This window comes from Equus asinus, unplaced genomic scaffold (assembly GCF_041296235.1).
Source record: "Equus asinus isolate D_3611 breed Donkey unplaced genomic scaffold, EquAss-T2T_v2 contig_584, whole genome shotgun sequence".
Lineage (NCBI taxonomy): Eukaryota > Metazoa > Chordata > Mammalia > Perissodactyla > Equidae > Equus > Equus asinus.
The window spans coordinates 37,934-45,608 of NW_027225276.1; the positions used below are offsets into that span (position 1 = coordinate 37,934).

General features: G+C 34.9%; 1 pseudogene; it reads left to right on the forward strand.

Moving 5' to 3' along the window:
* Window positions 1–5,090: 5,090 nt before the first annotated feature.
* Window positions 5,091–6,029, forward strand: LOC139044082 (olfactory receptor 2L5-like; annotated as a pseudogene).
* Window positions 6,030–7,675: the final 1,646 nt, after the last annotated feature.

The following is a 7,675-nucleotide window of genomic DNA, read 5'->3' on the forward strand; positions in this document are numbered from 1 at the left end:
ATGGTCCAGATTCAAGGCTTGTTTCTTCTGTTCACTATGAAACCAGCATCAGAATTTTTTCTGCTAGTTCTTTCCTCCTATGAATAACATCATTAATGTTGAAGTCTAAATTGCAAAGTTTTTAGGGAAATTTAAAAAATCAAAAAGATGGAATATTTTGTGAATGGGCTGCAAATAGGTTATTGTTCTTCTAGTGGATAAAAACAAAATAAAATCACAAAAATAAGCTATTTGGATTTATTTTTACCTACAAGAAAAAGTCCCCTTCACTTTAGACCTTGAAATATTCAAGGCTGACAGTAAATATTTGAGATTGCTTTCCCATCATGTACAGAGGTCCTTTGGATGATATCACATGACAGCAAATTAGAACATTACCACAAGAAAAATAAAAAAAAAAAATACTCCATTGGCTGTCGTGATACCTGGCATCAAATACAAGATCTGAAGTGTCATTCATTATTTATGTTCTTTATGTTCCATGATATATATTTTTTTACCTTTAGAGTCGGATAATACTAATTCCCTCATGGAAACTTTGTCATGGACAGCCCCATGTAAAATACATATGATAGAAATGATCATAATTTCATTGGTAATTTCAAATACCACATTTTTTACCTGTCAATAATTAAGTTACTAATATAAATTATATACTATGGAATCGGTCTAATATGCTATATCATATCGAATCCAAATGACATTTATGAAAAAATTTGCTTTCCTAATTTTTCCTTTACAACATGTCAGAAGCTACACCTTATTCAAAGATGAATTGATCTGCACATGATTTGGACTCTGCTATAGGTTTTGTATAATATATTTGAAGTTCCAAATATGGAATATTTTAAGTTATATTTAAATTCTAATTTTTTATTTTAACTGTAGTAAATATACACACTATAAAATTTACCATTTTGTCCATTTTCTTTTTTTGCCCCTGAGCTATCATCTGTTGCCAATCTTCCTCGTTTTGCTTGAGGAACGTTGTTGCTGAGCTACCATCTGTGCCAATCTTTCTCTATTTTGTATGTGGGATGCTGCCACAGCATGGCTTGATGAACAGTGCATAGGTCCACGCTCAGCATCAACCTGGGAACCCTGGGCTGTCAAAGCAGAGTGCACAAACTTAACTGCTATGCCATGAGGCAGGCCCCCCATTTTATCCATTTTTAAGTATATAGTTCAATGAAATAAGATACATTCACATTATTGTCTAACCATTACCATCATAACCCCAGAACATTTTCATTTTAACCAACTGAAACTCTGTATCCATTAAACACTAACACCCATTCCTTTCAACTCCCAGCTCCTGACAACCAGCTCTCCACTTTCATCTTTAGACTACTTTGGGTAACTCAAATATGTGAAATTATGTGTATGGCTTGTCGTGACTGCCTTATTTCACTTAACATAATATCTACAAGTTTTATCCACATTGCAGCATGTAGCAAAATTTCCTTCCTTTTTAAGACTAATATTCCATTATATATATATATATATATACACCATATTTATTTATCCATTAATCTGTTAATGGATACTTGTGTTGCTGCTACCTTTTAGCTATTGTGAATAAAGCTTCTGTGAACATGGATGTGCAAATATCTGTTCTAAACTTTGATTTCATTCCTTTTGGACATATACTCAGAAATGTAATTGCTGTATCATATGGTGATTTTATGTTTACTTTTGTGGGAAACTGTCATAACATCTTCTACAAGGGTTGCACCATTTTGCATTCCCACAAACACTGCATGTGTTAAAAATTCTTCACATCCTCACTAACACTTGTTATTTTCTTTCTTTTTTTAAATAGTAGCTATCCTAATGAGTGAGAGGCGGTATCTTATTGTAGTTTTGATTTGAATTTCCCTAATAATTAGTGATGTTGAACATCTTTTCCTGAGTTTATTGGCCACTTCTATGCCTTCTTTAGAAAAATGTTTATTCAGTTGCTTTCCTCATTATTAAATTAGATTTTCTGTTGTTGTTGTTGAGTTGTAGGAAGTCTTTATATAATTCTTGTATCAATCCCTTATCTGATACATATTTTGCTAATATTTTTCCATTCTGTGGGTGGCTGATTTACTCTGTTGATAAAGATTTTCAACGCACAGAATTTCGTTTAATTTTGATGAAATCCAACTTATCTACATTTTTGTTGTTGTACATACATTTGTTGTCATATCCAAAAATCACGGCTAAATCCAATGTCATGAAAATTCTCCCCTATGTTTTCTTCTAAAATTTTGTAGTTTTAGTTCTCTGTTTAGCTCTTTGATCCATTTAAGTTAATTTTTGTGTGTGGTGAAAAGTAATGGTACAATTTCATTATTTGCATGTGGATAACCAGTTTTCTCTGCACGTTGTTGAAAAGAAGTTCCCACTGAATGTTTTTGAGACCCTGGTCAAAAATCATTTGACCACATATGTGAAGGGTTTGTTCTGGTATCTGTATTCTAGTTTATTGATTTGTGTCTGTCTTTATGCCAATACTACACTTTATTATTGTGGCTTTGTAGTAAGTCTTGAATCAGAAAATTATTTTATACGATTGTTTTGGCTATTTGGGGTACTTGAGGCTCTATATGAATTTTAGGATGTATTTGTCTATTTCTGAAAAAAACCTCACTGGAATCACGATAGACATTTCATTGAATCGGAATTTTCCTTATGGTAGTATTGACATCTAAATAACATTAAGTTTTCCAATCCATGAACACAACATGCCTTTGTGTTTATTTGTCTCTTCTTCACTTTCTTTCAGCAATGTTTTGTGATTCTCAGTGCACAAGGATGTTGCCTTCCTTGTTGAGTGTATTCCTAAGTATTATATTCTTTTTGACGATATTATAAATGCAATTCTTTCTTAAATTCTTTTTAGGGTCGCACATTTACTAGCGTACAGAAATACAAATGATTTTGTATCTTGCAACATTGCTGAATTAGATTGTTGGTTCTAAGAGATGTTTTGTGCACTCTTTAGAATAGAGCCCTTCTCCCTCCACCTGCCACCACCTCCATCTTGTTTTCCATTTTCCCATCTTTTCAACATCATTACATCCACTTTGTGTGTGGGGCTGTGAAATTGACAACATTGTTCAATTGTCTAGTATATATCGCTAAAATACAAAAATATAAATTATTGTAAAACCTGATGATCTTTTAGTTACTATGTCTATATGAGGTATTCTCATTATTATTACTATTTTCTCTGTCAAGGCACTTTTAGAATTGTAAATTTACAGGCAATACTGAAAATTTTCAGAAAATGTTCTCAAGATATTTAGAATTTTCAAGAATATATTTTTCAATAAAATATTTCTCATTTACTTTTCTGTGTTTTGTTCATGCTGTTTGAATATGGTGTATCATACATATCAATTCTGAAAAAATGTTTTTTTGATAATAATAACTCCATTATTATCTTACTATGTGCTTTCTAAGAAAGACAATAAGCATATGTTGGTTTCCCTGTATTAATTCTCTAATTCTCCTACCTTGCAAAATGACAATCTTTTTCTGTTGCTTTTGCTGTTACTTTCTTTTCATTCTGATAGATATTTTCACTTTGTCTTTGAAATTTTCACTCAATCTTTTTTTATCAGTTTCATAGTTTTTAATTTGTAAGAGGCTTTCTTGTTACCTGAAACTATTTTACATGTCTCATAATATTTATCTTGTGGGATAATATGTCACAGTTCTTTGATGATATGATTCCCATTTTTGAAAAGTACATTCTCTTTCTGCATTTTTACAATGATGTGTGACTCACTGTATATTCGTGCAGAGTGTGTGTGAATAAGTGTGTGTATGTATGTACATTTGTTCATCTTCTTCTTTCATTTTGGAAACTTCCTTAAAAGTCTGGTAGCATTCAACTCTAGAATAACATGCCAGACTAGAACTTTACATACTGTGTGGAGCTTCTTCACTTACAATGTCTCTGGAGGAGAATTCCTCCTCCTACCTCCAGGAAGGACTCTCAGAGTACTATTTCCTTTTTTCCATTTAAGTGACTGAATGTTTCTCTATCCAAATTCCTTCTTTCAGAGTCTTCAACTATTTCATCTCTCATTGTGCCTTTTGCTCACCTGCTGACTTTTAATTTGTAACATGTCTATTTCTTAATCATCATAATAATTGAGTTTTAAGAGGGAGGGATGATAAATACGTGTGCTTAAATTCACATACTTATCTAGGATTGGAAATGATTCTAAATACAAGAAAAACAAAGGGAAGAAAGGAATGAGTAAGACAAAGTGTTATAAAGTAATGTATGATGTTATATAAATGTTAGAGAAGCAGAGAGATAGAAAACATGTCATTTGGAAGAGCTTGAGCAAAGTCCTGAAAGCTACACTGAGCATGGTGTAGAGATTTTCAAGTAAAGGGTCTTCTTTAACTGCAGCATTCGGAACTTGAGTGAGGAGGCAGAAGAGAATGACTTTGTGTAAGTGGCACTTAACAATAAGGATTCGTGCAATATTTAAGAACAGATGAGCCAAATTATAATATCTAACTTCAAGAAAACATCTAACTTCAAGAAAGATTTGTCATTACTTGGCCAAGTAAATTTAAGAAATAAATATAACTCCTCAACATGAGCTGATAGGCTACTGTAGGATTAGAGGAAAGTTTTAGGGCTTAAATACGAAAGAAAAATCATCCCTTATGGGTCATAAACATTTATTGATACTAGAACTATACAATGTATACAGTTACATATATTTTCTATGCTTACATTTTGAATACAACACCTGATTTTGATGATATGTGAGTCTGTGTAGGGTAGTAAAACACACTTATCCTAATAAAGTCACAATTCAAATGTTGTTTTGAAATAATTTTAAGGATTTCTAAGAAAACACTTTGGCCACAAATATTTGCATATTCAAATTTCAATGTCTGGATTAGAAAATAAGATTTTTTTTCTTTCAAATGGATAAGTTCAGTTCATTTAAGAGCCATAAAATTTTATGTAATACACAGTCTGACTACAATAATAAGTTAAAAATAGCTTATAGTTTTGTACTTAACTTACTCTCTTGTTTGACTCTAGGAAAAATAATATCAGCTCCCCTATGGAAAATTATAATCAAACATCCACTGATTTCATCTTATTGGGGTTGTTTCCACCACCAAGAATTGGCCTGTTCCTCTTCATTCTTATTGTTCTCATTTTCCTAATGGCTCTGTTTGGCAACCTGTCCATGATTCATCTCATCTTCCTGGACACCCAGCTCCACACACCCATGTACTTTTTACTTAGTCAGCTCTCCATCATTGACTTGAATTACATCTCCACCATTGTTCCAAAAATGGTTTCTAATTATTTCTTAGGAAAAAAGTCTATCTCCTTCATTGGATGTGGGGTTCAGAGCTTCCTTTTCTTGACTTTAGCAGTTGCAGAAGCACTGCTCTTGACATCTATGGCCTATGATCATTATGTAGCTATTTGTTTTCCTCTCCACTATCCCATTCATATGAGCAAAAGAGTATGTGTGCTGATGATAATAGGATCTTGGACCATGGGCTCTATCAACTCTTGTGCCCACACCACATAAGCCCTCCAAATCCCGTACTGTCAATCCAGGGCCATCAACCATTTCCTCTGTGACATCCCAGCCATGTTGACTCTGGCCTGCATGGATACCTGGGTTTATGAGTATACAGTGTTTGTGAGCACCACCCTCTTCCTCGTGTTGCCTTTTATTGGTATTGCATGCTCCTATGGCCAGGTTCTCCTTGTTGTCCACCACATGCACTCACCAGAAGGGAGGAAGAAGGCCAATTCGACCTGCAGCACTCACCTCACTGTGGTGACTTTCTATTATGCTCCATTTGTTTACACTTATCTGCACCCAAGATCCCTCAGATCTCCAACAGAGGACAAGGTTCTGGCTGTCTTCTACACCATCCTGACCCCAATGCTAAACCCCATCATCTACAGCCTGAGAAACAGAGAGGTGATGGGGGCCCTAAGAAGGGTAATTCAGAGAATCTGTGCTGTAAAAACGTAGGCAGAGCTTTTTGCATGTGTAGCCAGGACTTGGATACAAGTTCATGTATCAGTGTACAGTAATTAGAATTATTATTTTATGCCTAGAGTGCAAGAACTAAAATTAGAGCAGAAGAAAATCACTCATGTCTGGACAAAATTATTTTGCAATAAACTAATCATTTCAACCCTTATCCTTTGTTCTTCATGGTGCATTTTCACATTAACTTCAAATTCATTTCCAAATGCATTTATTTTTTGCTGATATGCTGTCAGTGAAAATGGTTCTTGGTCATGGAAAGGAAAATGGAAACTGTCTAACTGAAATTGTCATTCAGCATAGAAGTTTTACCACTTTCAAATAAGTCTAAAACAGAAAAATAAGTGTTTCCTGAATGTCAAGATCTAACTGAAATTCAGAAGACTTCTTAGTCTTCTCACGGTAGACCCATAACTTACCAGTTAATCTTTCTTTCAATTTAGAGAGACTTATTACAGGGACTTAGCTGAAACTTCAGCAGGGATTCGGACTTCTCTTTCTTGTCTCTTTTAGGGTGATGAATCCTAGGGAAGTGATTTAACATCAGGAGTACATCAGGATCAACAATGAAAACTTGGAGGTGCTAACAAAAGTCAAGGAAATTGTGAAGTTAATTTTAAGAGGAGTGTTTCAAAGGTTTTGTCAATTAATGGGAATTAGGAATATCAAGGACATTCCCACAATCGCCCATGACATTCTGCACACACAAAGTTTACATCCTAAGTAATGTTAAAAAACAAACTCAGTTGGGGGCCGGCTTGGTGTCTCAGTGGTTAAGTTAGCACATTCTGCTTTGGCGGTCCAGGGTGCACCGGTTTGGGCCCTGGGTATGGACCTACACACTGCTTGTCAAGTTATGCTGTGGCAGGCATCCTACCTATAAAGTAGAGAAAGCTGTGAACGGATGCTACCTCAGGGCCAGTCTTCCTTAGCAAAAAGAAGAGGATTGACAGTAGATCTTAGTGCAGGGCTAATCTTCCTCAAAAAAAAAATTCAATTGAGTAAATTTTACAGATTTTATTGGCTTTATTCAATGATTCATGAATCTGAAAACATCCCTTCTAGCATCCCACCTAGACAGGAAGAAGCTCTGAAGACCTATACAAAAAGACAGACCTTTATAGTCAGAAGGAGGTGGGACAAGGAAGTTATTCTTAAAAAGAGCTGATTGGTTCAGGCAAGGTCAACTTCCCTTGGGGGATGGCGGGGTCCATCAGGTGGCTTACCTCGCTAGTGCTGACCAGTTAATTCCAGACTGAGTGGTTTGAGAATCTAGTCCTTGGAGAGGTTGAAACTGTAATTAAGTTAGGTATATGTCTTGGCTTGTTGATGGGGACTTAGCACAAGTGACTCCATTCTGGACCTGTTGTCTCTTTTGTAACAGTAGCCACTGCTACTCTTGTATTAGATAATATCTCAGATGAGATTTTCTTCTTCATTTACTACTTCTTATAGGTTTCTCTGAAATAGGTTGAGAAAAGTCAATATCTATGTACAAATTTGAGTCACTGATAATATGGGTCAGTTACTATCCTAAACAAGTCCCACTTTTATGGCCAATAAAAATCCCTCAGCTCATGTAAACTTCCCCCCGGTTGAAGTGCTGCCACTGCTCATCAGTGATAACT